Raw genomic sequence first — 17075 nt, 5'->3', positions numbered from 1 at the left:
TTTTTTTTTTTTTTTTTTTTTTTTTTTTTTTTTTTTTTTTTTTGGTAACGGGGATCGAACTCGGGTCCTTGTGCTTGTGAGGCAGGAAGTGGAACCACTGAGCTAAAACCTTGGTCCTTTGGCAAAGTCATTGTTTTTCCTGTTAAGTTTATTGGTACATTAAAAGCAAACAATACAGTTGCATTCATCATTGGGATCTTGTACCTTCACTTGATGTATCCTGGTTCTTATTTTTCTCCCCTTACCCCTGCCCACTTCACCGATTCACCCTGCCCTATTTACAAAGACTTTGTTTCCATTTTTTCCATTTTTCACATTTTTCCTTTTCCCTATTTCCTTTCCCCTCCCTTCCCACATCACATTTAGCCATTTTCTTCCTATTTCATGCTATCAATTATATCATTTGAACCTTATTTAGTTTTAGTTTTTCACACCAGAAAAATTCAGTATTTACTCAAGTGTGTCCTATGTATTTCACTTAAGAGTATAGCCTCAATGTGCATTCATTTAGCTATAAATGTCTCTAGTTTCTCATTCTTTATGGCTGAGTAATACTCCATTTTACAGAAAAACCACATACATCTTCTTTATGCAGTCTCCAAATGATGGGCATTTGGGTTATTTCCAAGTTTTAGCTATTACAACCTGGGCAAAGTCATTTTTAACCTCCGACAATTTTCTAGCCAGAAAATGACACCTCATTTCCATTTGTTAGCAATTCTATGTTGTTGTCACTGGAATTCGCGGCAACAGTGCTTGGCTTGAATTACCTCACTTTACCACCACACAGCATCCCCTGCCCGTCTCATCCTCCTCCTCAGAAGCAGAACAAAAGTCCAGTGGGGACTTGCCCGAGGTCACACAGCTAAAACTGGGCCGCAAGGCCCCAGTGACAGCCTAACTGTAACCCTGTGCTGATGACTCAAGAGCCTCTCCGTGTGTGTTCAGCTGCTGCAGTTCTTTCTTCTGATGATGCTAAATTTATTTTCTTGTGTATAAAACCACTCTCGCCCTGTGGATGTTTCAACATCTATCCTGCACCGGGGTCCACACACCAACCTGACTCTTCCCGGCCTCAGTCCAACCAACAAGCACCTCCCACAACCATCAACAGTGATACGGTACCTTCCCAATACGTGGGGAAGAATTCAAACTGGCTTCACCTCACCCCTCTGAAGAGCAAAGTGCCCTACAATTTCTGTAACCTTTGCCTGGGAAATATTGGATAAGCCAAAGAAATTGTCCTTACAAGTGGCAATGTAGGGCCCAACGATCCAGACCAATGCAAAAAGCCCGGCTCTCACCATGGCTCACACTATCCGCATACCCATTCCTTCACTTGCGGCAGGGCAAGTGAGAAGTCAGTGTGCTCTCTTCATGCAGAAATGGAAATGACTCACAACCAAACAGCTCTGAGACGACACAATGCTTACGCGCATCAGCAGGCCAGCCACTGTCCATCAGAGGCCCGAGGAAATGAGCCACGCCCCTTCACACCCGCGAGCAGAATCGTGTCAAAGGAGGGGCGCCTTGGACGCCCAGAGCTGGTCCTGGCCAGAGCGACACAGAGCCCTGCACTAACTAGGGAGGAAGCCTAGGGCTGAGGGCATCTCTGCCTCGAAGTCACCTGCTTGCCTAGGAACTCGCACTGCAGAAAAGTGCCGCAGAATCATAAACCAGCTTTGTGCCTGCTTCAGAGCTCACTCTGCAACTTGGAACGATCATTTCCTTGATTCAGCTCAGGTTAGGGAGATGGATAGGATTTTCCCACAAATCACTTGATTAGTATAAGAAATCTATGTTCCTGCTGTTCTACGTATTGCAGGGATTTTTTGGTTCCCTTTAAATCTCTCTCAATATGGTTCTTGAAGCTCTCAGAGTTCCCTCCCCAGGATTTTTTTTGAAGGTGCTGCTCTATTTGGTAATCTTACTTTGTTCCTTTCTGTTGTCTTTCTTCCAAAGAATGCAAAGTCCTTGACTAGAAATATTTGCGAGGGCAGGCCTGAGCTTGGAATCCAAAAGCAGATATTTCATCCTATCTCTAACTACTCCAGGATCTCTCTAGCACAACTGCTTATAATCCATGGCCCCAGCCATCAGCCTGGCTCATCGTTGGTGAGAAACTATGTCCTAACACTGCCATTACTACAGGGCTTGAAACACTACATACTTCAGGCAATATGCTGAATACTTCCAATGTAATTCCATGTAATCATGACAACAGACCTGTGACACAGGCACCAGGTATGCTAGAGTTGGGGAAACTGAGGTTTGGAGCAGCCACTTGGACAGCTTCACCGGCCTGTGAGATCACCACGGCTTAGATAAAGTCTGGGTACCCACATCCCTGTGCTTTTCTGTTCTGTCTTACACATTCAAAAAATAAGATTTGAAGAAAAGATGGACAGGTCTTCCCCACTGCTCAGTCCTGAGCCACAAACTCCTCGATGCCTGTGTCACCATCTCAAAAACTCCAACCTCTGAGCGAGCACAGTGTGTTGGCTGGAAGAAGAGATCCTTCTCCAAAACACTGTCCCACCCATGCACTCTTTCCGGCCACGTTGACAGTGTCCTGATGTAGGCTGGGTCTCCTGTCACTCTTCACAGAGCTCCCTGAGCAACACCCCACTGTCAACACCAGCGGTTTCCACCCTGTCCTGGGCACAGCAGTCCCTGCACAAGGCCAAGCTAGTCTCCTACTGAGCACGCGGTCTCTAACTGTTCTCTTCCAAAGCCCCACACCATTCTCCTTCCTACCGTCCTACTTGCTGCCTGTCTTCCTTTCGCTTTCCAACAGATCTCTAAAGAGAATACAAGCACATTGTTTCCTCGTAGCTCACAGCAGCAGCTCCTTTGCCACCACCCAGAATGGAGAACCACGGCGTCTTCTCGGCCCGCCCTCCCTTTCTCCCTCCCTCCTGGATGTTAGCCAGAAAGACAGCAAAGGGCCTGGCCCACTCCCGTGACTCTACCCAGTCCTTGGGTAGACTCCTTCTCTCTCCAGGATAATTTCTGGAGGTAAAACCAGAGAAGATGATCTTCATTTTCCTGCCTCCTGTCTCACAGGAAGATTTTTTAAAAAGCTTTAGGAAAAAAAAACAAGTACAATGGACCTCCCTTAGCTCCCCCTAAGCCAGGCTAGTGGCCTCTGTGGCTCTCCCTCCTCTCTGATTTCTAGAAGGATCATTAGGAACCCTAGGAATATGATTTCGTTTCTTAAAATTCCATTCTACAAAAGCCTCCTCAGTAGGTGCTCCAGACCTGCAGGAATCTCTAAGATCATTTCGTCTGTCTCCCTCCTTGCCCTCATCTTGGCCTTATTAATTCAGTCATAACTCTCCAGAATTTACAGGGCCCCTTTTCAGTGAAAAGCTCCGGTGAAAGCAACAGCAGAAGCCTTTTAATTTTGATTTAGAGAGTCAGAAATCCCTTTGTCATTGTCTCAATCCCTTCCCCTGAGGTTGAGGGGGGCATCTATCTCTGTGGCCTGCTGCACCCGGGTCCTTCCTCTCTTCTCTGGAGCCTCCTGATCTTATCCTCTACACCACTGAGAAAATGAAGCAACACAGAAGTTCCCACCTGATCCACCCCATCACCTCCTCGGTCTACCAGCTGCTTTCTCCTTCCACCTCCATCCAAGAGCCCACCAAGGACTTGCCTGCCTTTCCCTTCCCCAGTCCTCTCCAGCTTCCTCGCTTCTGGTCCCTGAACCACCTTGGAGCCCTCTAGGCTGCATCCTTTCCACCCCCTTTGTTATTTCTCCCATTTTTGTGGGAGAAACACTGATTTGACACCCTGCATGCCCATGTGGTTAGCCCTTCATTTCTTTGCACCCCTTGCAACCACGCTCATCCACGGACTTGCTAACCTGAGCGATCACCAATGTCCCCCTGTGACCCACCTCCATGAAGCTCTCCCCCAAGGACCCACTCAGCTCGCCAGCGGCCACCCTGGTACTCACATTCAGTTTTCATCCCTTTTCTCCAGGTACAGGAGAGGTATCTGGCCCATCTCATCACTGGTTCCTTGTGAAGAAACACTGCTGTTTCTGAGGTGACATTTGTCTTGCTTGGACCCCCGTGTCAAGAGCGGCTCCTTCCCAGAACCTGCTATACTTTAAATATGAAGTCACTCCAGGAGACTAATGTAGTGAGGGCTTGACCCACAGGCATCACAGTTCAGAGGTGGGGCTGCAGAAGTGACTGGTCTGGAAGACACTGGCTCTCCCCATGTACTAAAGCCCACAGCGTTCACAGCTGCACAGGCCGTGAGAAAGCGAGGCCCACCTGGAGGAAGGAGGTTCTTGGGCTGTAACTTTAGAGTGTACTTTATCCCCAGCGCCCCCTCCTCTGGCTCTCTGCACTCCCTCTGCTTTCTGGATACCTGAAGTGAGCATCTTTCCTCTGCCATGATGTCTTCGTTGAGTCACAGCCCTAACAGTAATGGGGCCTGCTGACTGTGACCTAAAACCTCTGAAACTATAAGGTAAAAATAAATGTTTTTGCCCTTCAGTTCATAATCTCAGATATTTCATCACAGAAAAAAAAACTGACTAAAACAGAACCCTTTAGTGGTTCATCTTCAATGTCCTAGATCTAAAGTCAGGAACCTGTGGTCCATGGACCAGGTGGCTGATTTATAAATAAAGTTTTATTAGATCACAGATATGCTCCTTCATTTATACACTGTCTACGGCTGCTGTGCTGTTCCCACAGCGAAGCTGAGCAGTTTCAGCAAAGACCATACAGCCTGAAAAGCTTGAAATATTCACTGTCTGGCTCCTTCAGAAAAAGTTTGCCAACCCTTCCCCTGGACTTATAAATACTGCACTACAGTTCTCAGGACTCGGCCTTTACACCTCCTCTCTTCCTACACTGGGTCCCTTGGGATCTCCCACAGCCCTGTGACCTGCTAACTGTGCACTGCTAACCCCAAAGTCCTCCTGTACTCACAAGTCCCCTCTGAACTCCAGACCCACAAGCCACCTGTCCGGGAGATACCTCAGTTAGCTAGCTCACACCTCCCAGAACAAACGCCTACTTCCTGTCCCTCCACCACCCCATGTGCTCCTTTCAGTCTCTTCCTTGTCATGCCAAAGCCTTACAATCATCTCTGAACACTATCTTTCTCTCAAACCCCACGTTAAAGCCATCAGCAATTTCTGCTGGCTCCCCCTTCAAGATACATCCAGAATTTGACCACTCCCCTCTCTCTCCTCGACCCTGCTCCTCCTTCTCCCAGACCTTTGTCGCCCAGCTGGCCTCTGCCTGCACATGACCCCTACAGGATGATGGCAATACAGCATCCAGAGCCACCCTTCACACCACAGACTGCCCCACTCCTTGGCTGCTACTCCTGACTGCTTGAGTGGTGCCAACACGGCCTCTTCTAGCCTGGAGCCCTGGTCCCCACAGATCACATGGGCCCCAGCCCACACGTCCAGGTTGCTGCCAGAGTGTTACCGCTGGACGAGACCCTCCTCCTGGACACTTCCTTCCAGGTACAGTCCGTGGCCCTTGCTCACCTTCGTTTTCTCCAGTGTACAGAGAAGCCTCTGACAGGCTTTCTGATTTATTTGCCACACGCCTTCCCCATTGGTGTCTAACCTCAGAGCAAATGGCACCTGGGTCAGTGATGTGCACGACCGGACTCTCAAAACTCAGAAGTGTGCCTGTCCACGCACAATGCATGCAGCAGTGACTAGATGAGCACATAAAATGTCAGAAGTCCATGCAACCCACGAAAGAAAAACAAAGACCTGGGAGAGAAGCATAGAGCTTACGTTATGGAGAAGTCAAACAGCCATATTCTAAGACACACAGCCTTGTGGTCAGTGGTCTCCCCCACTGAACTGTCCTGGGGACTGGACGGAAGCAAGCCAGTGCCCGAAGCAAAGGGCCTGTGCAGCCAGTACCCTGCTGCAGAGCTTACCCATGACTGGGGCGGTAGGATGAAGGGCGTCTCTGTCTCTGCAGGCACACAGAGCCACGACCCAGCCTCAGCTCATCACCACACCCGCTAGGCCCCCTCTGTCGCCAGCAAGCCTCTTGACCAAGCGGGTGATCTGGGTGGGCACAGGTTAGGGATCTGCCATCCACTCCTGTGTTACCCCGCAAGCGTTAGCCCCTGCGGGTGCCTGCAAAATGACAGCGACGAACCAGTGTTTAAAAGTCTGAAATTAAAGGCAGTCCAGACTCCCACCCACCTTGTGCTTGCTTGCTTGCTTGCTTTCTTTCTTTCTTTCTTTTTTATCTGTGTCTTATCACATTTAAACATCAACTTACAATTTTTAAAAAGGCTATGGTCCTTTAAGGCCACATGTGTATATCTAAAATATTTTTTCTTCTGCTTGGTGTCTCATAAATCTGGAACCCTGCAGGGCAATCGCATTTTCCACAGGAGCAGAACCCAGAGAGAGAGCAGAAGGAGAGAAATCCTATGAGATTCATAGGCCCAGGTCCTTGGCCTCTGGTCTCTCCCTCACTTCCCTCCTTTCATAGCCACAATGTTCCTAGTCCTCGGAACAGAAGGAATTTCTGGAAAGCAAGGGAGACCTGGAAGGATGGTGGGGTGGGGGGAGGCTTTCACCAGCAACCCCACAATCCATCAACAGCAAAGACCAACTACAATGGCTCTGGGCTCCAGACCTCCACTTGGGCTGAGAATGTCCCCTCTGCTCTCCAAATGGCTCATATCCTTTGGTGTTCAGGACCCTCCACCCGTGAGCATCAGAGACTACTCTCGCCTTCGATAACACCCACCTTCCTTAGCACCGTGCTCTGCCTGACGTCCTGAGGCTCAATGGAAGACACCTTATACTCAGAGTCACCACACATGTGCTGCTGTTTGCTCCCCAAGAGCTGCCCAATCAAAACAGGGCATTTTCTGTACCTTTGCTTTGCCCAGAACACACAGGCCAACAGGACGTCCTTCTCAATCATGGGTGGGGGTGATATTTGCAGGCAAAACTCTGGCCCATCCCACACCTGACTCCTGTGCCTGCTTCCCTTAAAGCAAAGCAGAGCGCCGTGGCCTTTCGGTGTCCACTTCCTCCTCTGAAAATAGAGAAAACAAGACCTTCCCTGCCCACCTCTGAGACTTCTGCATACAAACACCACACACATTTTGAGTTATTATTAAAATAAATAGAGCAGCAAATCATCCATGCAGTCCGCACTGCTCCTCATCCTGCCCTATCTCCCAGCAGGCCCGGCCACTTTTCCCAATTAAGCCTGCGGAAGCCCCAAGGGTGTGCCCATCAAAGCTGCCACCTGCCCTGCTGTGGGAAGGCGCCCAGAGCCCCCATGTGGCCCCAGCACACATCACGGAGCCAGCCAGCTATGACTTCCACCCAGGGCAGGCTGTCTCAGACTGCCCAGAGTTTATGCAACAAAGAAAACCACAGCAGGAAGCAAATGCATTCCGGAAGAGCAGTAACAAATGAGGCACTTGTCAGGAGGCTGGGCCACAGGACTGGCTCTAGAGAGCCAGCAGCACCCAAGCCCTGCTCTAAATGGACAGCAATCAGCCCACTGACTTCACCTTACTCAAAAAGGAGGGGTGACTGCATACCTTCCTGTGGAAATTCGCCAGCCCCTCGGAGCTGATGGAGCCCTGCAACGCGCCCACCCAGCAAAGTGCATCTGGAACAGAAGGTCCTCGTCCTTCTGTCTAGCGATGCCACTCGCTTGCTGCGAGAGCCTGGTCAGATCTCAGCCTCTCTGAGCCTGGGCTTCCCCACTCTGAAATAAGCGGGTACACAAGAAGTGTGGAAATGCACCACTGGGAGAGCCAAGAGGAGACTGGCACGGAAAGGGCAGGTTCCATGAAAGGGGCGTGGGCACGAGGGAGGAACACGGATGCCCACCCGGGGGCCAGCTCCTTGCAGAGATGCCACTTTCACCCTCACTGATGACAGGAGCGGCACTTTCTGGCTTTCGTGGGCATGTTTATCTTATCTCACATTCATCAAATCTCACCATTTCAGTGAACAGCACCAAATCTAACCTTTCTTTACTTACAGTTGCAGCTTGAACACTAGTGGGTGAAATGACTAATTTAAAAAACATATTTTCTGACTTGCACAATAATGTTTCCTATTGGAAATTTGGAAAACACAAAAAGTTTAGAGAAATTAAAAATTATGCATTTCTTACAGCACAATAACAACCACCACCAAGTATTCTGCTCTCTTTTTTGGGACCACATACATTTTTTATTTTAATCACAATTATACTCTATTTACTTTTAAATCATTACTTAATATATATCAAATGCGTGTTCCCATATTGTTATATATTAGTCACTGTAATTTTAATGGCTTCCTTGATTTCCATTTGTGGATGAGCCATATTAGATTTAATTCATGCCCCTGTGCAATGTTTTGCAGTCATGAATAATGCTGAAAGGACTATCCTTGATTAGAACTATTTTGCACATCTCTGATTATTTCCTTAGGATAACTTCCAAAATGAGGAATTGTTCATCGGTTCAAAGAGTGTATTTTTGAGATATGTCTCCAAAGTTTGCAAATTATCTTCTACCAGCTAGAATAAAAATGTCCATTCACAAGCACACCCCTCACAACACTAGATAGAATAGCAATCTTCATTTTTGCTAATCTGTTAGGTGGATGACGATGTTTCGCTTTTGATTTCGCATGTTAACTGTAAGTGAGGTCAGGCACTGGCCACTTATGTCTTTTCCATATATCTGGGCTACCGAGACACATTCTTTGCTCTCTCTTCTACTGGAGAAAAGACAGATTTTTGCTAATTCTCAGAGAAAGAAAAGAATTAGTCTACAACCTCTTTTGATGATCTTTCCCCCACGATTCACAATACCTTCCATTAAAGCATTAATTCTAATGTCTCACTTATATCCTTTTCCTGTAGTTTCAATCCACTCCCTCTTATCCTGGCTTCAGTGCAGACGCTGCTCTGTTACCTAACAGTGTGACCTTCCTTGTCAGCTGTCAGCCTGTCTTCAGGGGATGAATAATTCTTCTTCATTTTTGCCTGATCTAGTGTGACTTATGAAGTCAGAGCATCGCCCTTTGATGCTGTCCCTTCCACTCCCTACTGCCATGTCCTCCTGGTGGCTGGCTCTTTGTCATTTCTCACCTGGACAGCAACCAATTACTTTTGCACAGGCCTCTGTTTCTGGCTGGGCCCTGCCTTTTTGGCCCTCACAAACCTCACACTGGCTCTCCACTTTGCAACTTCATAACTGCTCAACCTGTGTTCCTAAATCCAAATGTAGCTAGTCATTTCCTGCCTAAACCTCACCATCCTTTGGTTGGCCCAGCTGGGTCCTCCCTACATGGTCAACACCACAGGCCTATCCCCAGAACATATCTGGTGTGTTCACATTCAGGGACACCAAGTGCTGTATTACTGACAGGTAACACCATTTCCTGCACATATGCCTCTGCTCCCACCACCCCGCCCCACCCTTTGAGGGTGTCCTAAACGTTCAAGTCCCACTTAGGCTTTATGTGGCACCCTCTGGCCACCTCGAATAAGTCACAGTGAACCCAGCACCCAGGACACATCTCCATTCCATTTCACACAGCTCACTGTTTCTTACTAGAGTCTGGAGCATCAAAAGCGAGGACCTAGTGTGGACTCAGATGAATGCCACCGCAACTGACCAGGACACGTGGTGAGCACACCCTGGCTGACCCAATTCCTCCAAGGCTCCTGCCTGCACACAGGCTCTGCAGGCCCTTGGCTTCTGCCTCCTGGGTGCTGACCCATCCCTCTACCCTTCCCTTCATCTTCCCAGCCTGACCTGCCCAGGCCCTGGTGCCCATGAAGCCCTCTCTGGCTCCTCCACATCTTCTGCCTGTGGGGCTGAGGTTCTTGCCATGCAAGGCCCTGCAGGAGAACCTCAGCTCTTTCTAGAAGACATCCTTGGTTGTGGGCCAAAAAACCCAGAATGCCTCTGTTAGCATCCAGAAGGCCATGTGAGGAGACGGGCCCTGCCTTGCCCACTAGGTACTCACAGCTGACCCCTACTGCCTCTTGATGCCAACTCAGCACACACCTGAGGGATTTTTGCCTTTTGCTCAGTGGCCACACACGTGTGCTCACGAATTCTGGATCTATTCTACGGTGTTCATTTCACCAATTCATCTTGCTTCCTATACGGCTCAAACAACCGCAGAGCAAAGCCACCTACAGCAGCTACCTCACTCTCCAAGGCCTAAGGCCCCTCCTAAGCCCACAAGGCCAGGCTTTGGGCCCTAGAAGAGTGCATTCCCAGGCGCTGCAGGCTGTGCCTTCTCTGGGCTGCCTCTCCCCACCCCTCACACATGGCCCTTTGTTCTCCTTGATGAAAGGTAGGGTGTACAGTGTCTTCTCGGAGTATATGCCACATCCTGGGCCTCTCATTTCACCTACAGCATTCACTGAGAACTCGTAGTAGACATCTAACGCAGGAGGCTTGGATTAAACGCTTTCCATGTCTTCCTCACTTGCCCTCCAATCCCCGTCTCAGTTCCAGGCTCTGGTGCACACCTCACACCTCACCACCTTCACCCCGAGCTCAGAGGCCCGAGGGTTCCGGTGGAGAAGAGTCTCGGCTCCTGTCCCACTTCTGCCGTTCGGTAACTGTGTGACCATGCCAAGGGCACCTCCCTCTGGGGCCTCCTCGGTCGCACGTGGGAACGAAAGATGAAATTGGATGGGAGATCCCAAGCCATAAACAGGGCCTCCTCAGAGAAGCAGCAGCCAGCCCAAGAAGGAGGGGCCCCAACCCTGGGGACAGCACGGGTTGTCTTCTTTCCTTCCTCCCTGCCCCACACAGATTTCCAGCCACTTCTGTAGCCCCAGAGAGAAGGTGAAGTTTTTGGAGAAGTGAATAATGAGCCTCTTCAGGATAGGCTGTGGATTCTGAGGCTTTGCAGTCCTGTCTTTCACCTCTTCACAGACCTCTGGCTCCTCCTCCACAGTTAAAGCGTCCAGCTTATCCATTTCTTAAAGATCATCACAGAGCTCCACAACCTTCCCTTTTTAAAAACTCTTGCTGATGGAAAATTCTTCCTCATACCTAATCTAAGTCCATCTGCTGCAATTTCTGTCTATTTTCTCTCGTTCAATCTTACTGGAGATGGAGAACAGCTGGTCGCCATCCTCCATATAACATCCCCTCCTAAACCGAAATCGGTTATGACATCACCCTCAGCCTGCTTTGCTTCTGGTATAGTACCCACTGTTCCTCTGACCCGCCTTCATGGAGCTGTCCCCAAGCATCACTGGCCACCGTGGTTCGCCCTGGAAGATTCTCTGCAGCCCCATGTCCCTCTGGACCCTTGGCATCACAACAGGATGGAGGACTCTGTGGCCAGATCCAGAGAAAGGGTCAGCACCAAGGGGACCTGCGAGAACACAGTGCAGATCCTCTGCTTTACACAGGAGGAAGCCGAAGGTCAGAAAGGGCACGTAAGCGCAGTGCTCAAGGTCAAAATCGAGGGGTCGGGCTCCAGCCACCAGCCCCCAATACTGCCATGGTATCTGAGCAGCATCAAGCTCTCCTCAACAGGGGTGGCTCGGAATCAGTCCGACTGAAAAGCAAAGGGACCATCCCTTAGCATTGTCCTGACACAAATTCTGCCTCCCTGTGACCACTAGTAGATGTCTGAATTTCCACTCTGCACATCTTGGATTTCCACTAAGAACTCAAATACTAGGTCGAGAGTGTAGCTGCGTGATAAAGTGCTTGTCTAGCCTGTGTGAGTCTCTAGGTTCCATCTCGAACACCATAAAAATAAAGAAAGAAATAAAGTAAAAGAAAAAACCCTCCAATACCTCTGTAAGCGGCAACAGTTTATCAATATTAATATCCATACCTTAATACAAGTAAGTAGATTTCATACTTGATCTTTTCCAACTATTGATAGATTCAGGGTGAGGAGAGAACAAAGAACAAAGAAGCCAGGTGACAGACAAACTGCACTGTCTGCTAGTGTTTGCAAGGTCAGTATGGGCCGCATGCAAAACTGAAGCCTGTGGGCTGAAGCTGGTGGGGATCCCGGGCACGGAAACAGCCCACGATCAGACACAGCAACTGGCGGCTGCACCAGGTCAGCTGAACCCCGGGTGCTCCTGCGAGGTCTGCAGCAGAACTGAACTTGGTGAGAGGATTACCTCACGGCTCCCACTGGGCAGGCTCCTGTGCATGTGAATATTCCAGCATTCCTAAGGTATCCTGCCCACCTCTTCCCGAGAGGTGAGCCGGGCATGTCAAAGTAAGCCCCAACCCCAGGATGTCCTTAAATGACAGGAAGAGCTCAAGGGAAGGGGAGAAGACATGGATACCTGCCTATCAGATTGAGTGATAATTTAGCATTTTTCAGTTACCTGCTTCAAGGTGACACTGTTCCCCAGGGGGAGAAGGGAGGAGCCTGTGAAGGTAAGGAAGAGCGAGTCATATCAACTATTTACTCGTGATTGTGCCTATGAAATTTCCCTAAATGAAGAGTGGAGGAGGGCGAGAACAGAGTGTGGTGTGCGGTGAATACATGTTCAGAGCCTGGGTTTCAATGCAGCCTTCTCCCCACTCTAAAGGAACAGGGGCACACTGCACTCCACCCCGTCAACTTCTGGGGATCTCACTGCCTGCTGCAACCTCCAGACCACCCCCGACCGCAGGTAAATCCGCACACCTAGGAGAGGAAGAGAAGACCCTGTGATGGCATCTACCCAAACGCCTAACCCCATAAACATACTTATTTGACTTCCCCAAAACCACAAAATTAAATTTAAAAACAGAAGACAAAAGGCAACTCTGACAAAAATTTTAATCTGTGCTCAGTGCCATTTCAAGGGGGCAGTTTTCTCTAGCAGCGAAATCACAAAATGACGAGATCAAAGCAGGTTGGCAGAGTGATTACTTATTGATGAGTTTATGATGAGAAGGGATGACAGGGAAGGTGGCGGGGAGGGGGGTCAGGAAAGCAAGAGCAGGACTTGTACCGGCCAGGTAAATCACACTGGGCTGGGAGGGACAGAAGGATGCAATCCTCCACTCCGCAGTGGTAAATGCCAGAAACCCGGGCCGGCCAGTGGAGCAAAGGAGAACACACTACACCTCTGGACGATGGTTACCCCAGGTCCTTGCTAAAGCTATCATGTCTGGTGAAATGACAAGTAACAAATTTAATTTCGCAAGCATCAGTCAATCCATGCGAATACAAGCAGGCACCCAGCTTCACAAAGAGTTCAGGCACTTAACACCAGCGAACAGTGCTCCACACTGGATCACAAGCGGCAGAGTGTGCTTCACACCCTACTCTATCCAAGGTGAAGCTGCGATGATGGTGTTTTGCATCTTGTCAGTTATACTCCAGTTCCTCTACTCCCCCTCCTTTTTTAGCTTTCGTTATTTTAATGATCTCTGCTCCAAATGAGGAAATACAAGGAAGAAGAATGAGGAGGAGGCAGAGGGAGAAAACCACACACCCAGTGTGTCCCACTTGTACTTCCAGAACTCCCTGGGCTCCTCCCCCACCAGCCTTTTCCCTCTGTGCATGAGTCACCATTCAGAAGCTGTTTAAAATGCCTACTTTTAATGTTCTCTATCCCAACAGAAATCCAGGAGATCAGCATCAAATAAAGGGACTCGCAGTTCCCCTTCCAGTTCCTGGACCTAGACACCCTTCAAACTCAAAAGCACTTTCGAATGTGTTGCTGTCTTCATGAAAACCAAAGTGCCTGCTCCCCAGATATGGGCTGGGTGCTGCCCTCCTGGGGTCTTGCCAGGGGCCACACACACTAGAGAGACCACAGAGGACAATGTCCTGCACCAAACCTGCCCGACAGCCAAGCAAAATTCAGTTTCTACTCCCAGCCCCAAACACAGAGGCCATAATGTGCAGGGCTGCAAGTTTTCTTTGCTGATGGTCAGGGCAGCATGTGAGAGAGAGAGGGCTGACTGTACTGACCGACAACCATAACAGAGTCAGGCACCTGTTTTTACTCACCACTGTGAGTAGAGCTTCCATAACAGTTCCCACCCAAAATAGCTGCCTAAAGGAGGTGGAGGAGGACCTGTTGTGTGTGGTGGTAAAACGAATAAGAATTAAAAAGTGAAGGTGGAGCCAGAGAATCCAGACTGCCATCTGCACCTCAGCAGGAAGGGTGTCACAGGGGAGAGGCACTGTAGGAAAGTCTCACCCAGAACACTCACCCTAGTCGGGACCCCCCCGCTCCAGCTTCCGGGAAGGGAGGAAATATACCCGAGCCTCCCAACCCCGAAGCTTCCAGGACTGTGACACCAGCCAGGGACTGGCAGCTTCAGCGTGTCTAGTAGGTACCTGGTCAAGTATTGTGCGGCACGACAACAGAAGCTGCTTGCACAAAAGCAGGAAGGAAATCCAAGGCCAAGGGTGCTACTTTCTCCCCCATGGAAACACTGATGCCTAAAGGTCTACCTAACTAGCACTGCCTGTGACAGAAACTGGAGCAAAGCAGTTTCCCCAGGGACCAAAGTGGGTATCATATCACATAAAACCCTGTTGGTCCCACAAGGGAGAAGGTTCAAGGATGCTGCTCTGCGGAACCAGCTTCCTGCCATGGTGAGCTTTTGCACTCAAGAACAGCCAACAGAAGCACTGTGGATGGTGACTTCGGCTCCATCTTTCCACCAGAAATGCACCTGCTCACCTAAGCAACCTGAGCACCTAGACAGGGCCAGCCCCCAGCAGCTGGCCCATCCCAACACCAGCCTCCACTTGCAGGGTTCCACATGACTCCAGCACAGGTGTAAGCCATGCACAGGATGAGATTCAGCTCCAGCCCCATTTTTTCAGGACACACCAAACCTGGAAAATCTTGCAGAGTTTGGGGGTGCTAACCAGTGAAGTGGTTTCTCTTCCTCTGAAGGGTTTTGTCAGTTTCTCCCCAAGTTGTATGGCACCCAATGCTCACCACGTCACACAGGCCAGGCCACACTGCCCCAGGGAATTTCTTCTCCCACCAAACAAAATGAAGGAAGCCAGAGTGCGCAATGGGTAGGCAGGAGATAGAGACAGAAGTTTGAGGAAGGAGCTAAGTTGAAGGTCACAGTAGTTCAAGGAAGACGTGTCGAGGTAATATGGATGGAGTAGCCCCTTTGGTGGAAAACCCGACCAACCAATCACGTGTCTCACAAACAGCTTCCCAGTGATGGGTCACCGCATCATCCTGGGGTCTGGGAGACAGTGCTCATATCCCAAGGTCCACCTTCCAATGGCCAGCAAACCTGAGCCTACACCCCACCGCGAGGAAGACCACAGGGATTCTGACAGACCTCAGCACAGCTAATCAAGAGTAGCAAACAAGCCCAGTTATTGGCAAGCGCAGAAGTTTTCGGGATTGTTGGCTTGTTTTCCTCCTAACAAAAGGCTGTAAATTCCCACCTTTGTCACATTCCCTCCCCTAAACTTTTCTTTCTGCAATCCTCCACCTCTGCTAACCTGCCTGCCACTGAGAAGGGACCAGTGCGGGCAGCACGCCCGGGGATGTAGGCAGCGGTACCTTTTCCGAAGAGCAGAGGGGCTGTGGTCCGGAGGCTCGATGCCCTGCCAGGAGGTGGGCAGACGCTGTCCGGATGGAGCACGCTGAGGATTACGCGTTCCTGTCTCTGCGACCAGACCTTTCAGCAGCTCTGACCAACTGTGCTAGCAATGCACTTAGCAATTATCTGCTGCCGCCGACGCCCCGCCCTCTGCTCCTGCGATTGGCTCTCCGGTCCCGGGCAGGACTGCATTGGTCTCTGCCGACCTCACTCATTGCTTTGGCTCCTACTATTATCTAAGCCATCAAAGGAAATAATTCCATGTTTCATTGACAACCTGTAAGGCTCTTCTCCGGCCCTGTGTGGGGGCAGAACTGGGAGTCCAGCAGAGGGAGGGGAGGGGAGGAAAATAGGAAGGGAGGGAGAGAGAGAGGGGAGAGAGGGAGCGAGAGAGAGCTATCAAGCAATCAGATTCTTTCTCCAGCATTTTAACTTACACAAAACAGAGCCCATAGCAACAATTTTCTGGCCTTACTGGTAAATGTTCTGGAGGGCAGATGGAATTATAACCGCGGGGGTTTCTGCGGGTGTCAGACAGGCTCAGGAAAGCAGAGCGAGGTTGAGGGCTGAGGGAAGAGTGATGCTTGTACATCCTGGAGGGCATGTGAAGGTCACTTTAAATTGTTTGGGGGAACATGTTCTGCACCTTTACTGGCTTGTACCTATCCGTTCTGTCCTGCGTGGTCCAGCTGGCCAGTTTTCCTTCACACCCTATCTGGAGAGTCTCAGAAGAGCTATCCTTAAAGTCCATAAAAGTCTAGAATTTCTCACTGGCCTCACAGGTGGGCCAAGAGGAGGGACATTTTAAGTGGAATCATTCTCGGGGGAGAAACATTCAACTTGTGCTTATTCTGGCAGGGCTTCGATTAATTGCTTAGACTCATGTGATCAGCCAAAACAAGGGAAGAGCAGACGACATCCCCCAGGACCTGGGAAATGCTTCGCTTTTCCTGGTCTATCAGGGAACCTTAGCACAAATTTTTACTTTTCCCACCAGGTTAATAAATTTGTTTGCCACATAGAAAGAATGTTACTGGGGAACCAGATTTGTTAAAAATAATAATAACAATAATAATATCTTTAAAAGATCTTTGAAAGGCTACAAGTGCAGTTCAGCACTAGAGCACCTGCCTACCTTGCACCAGACCTTGAGTTCCATCCCCAGGACTAGGAAAAGAAAAAGAAGACAGAGAAAAGAAAAAGATATTCAATTGTCAGAGTACTCAAAAATTAGCTCTCCAAGCTGCCCATCCTGGGATGCCAGTCTTTGGTAAGGATGCAGTTCCAGTCCTGCCCTGCCCCTGCCCAGGGCCTGAACAACTGCAGTCCCTGCTCTCTGTGTGCCTGGAAGCGAGTGGCATGTCCCCACCACCTTGTGCGGTGAGCTCCCATTCTCCTGAGTATACACCTGGCTTACCTAGGCACTCTGAGCTCTGTAAAGACAGAGATGGGATCAGGTATACCTTTATCACCACACAGACAGCACCTAGTGCTCAGTAAGGGCTAGGACCAATGAA

At 49.6% G+C, this 17075-nt stretch overlaps 1 protein-coding gene and 1 long non-coding RNA gene across 4 annotated transcripts in view; one reads left to right on the top strand and one right to left on the bottom strand.

The window, feature by feature from the left end:
* The window catches only part of Zmat4 (zinc finger matrin-type 4), a 437748-nt gene extending 422097 nt beyond the window's left edge, over positions 1-15651 (bottom strand). For all 3 annotated transcript variants that reach the window (XM_033765352.1, XM_033765353.1, XM_010617137.2), the window contains exon 1: positions 15519-15651. The gene's annotated coding sequence lies outside the window, so the exon portion shown is untranslated. The remainder of the gene's footprint in view (positions 1-15518) is intronic.
* LOC104857318 lies at positions 1525-6216 on the top strand. Its single transcript, XR_778825.1, has 3 exons — positions 1525-1743; positions 3988-4485; positions 5242-6216. It is a non-coding gene; the product is annotated as an uncharacterized LOC104857318 (long non-coding RNA).
* Positions 15652-17075: the final 1424 nt, after the last annotated feature.

The sequence above is a fragment of the Fukomys damarensis genome, unplaced genomic scaffold (genome assembly GCF_012274545.1).
Source record: "Fukomys damarensis isolate Sample0158 unplaced genomic scaffold, DMR_v1.0_HiC HiC_scaffold_18, whole genome shotgun sequence".
Classification (NCBI taxonomy): domain Eukaryota; kingdom Metazoa; phylum Chordata; class Mammalia; order Rodentia; family Bathyergidae; genus Fukomys; species Fukomys damarensis.
This window is presented reverse-complemented; position numbering and strand designations above follow the sequence as displayed.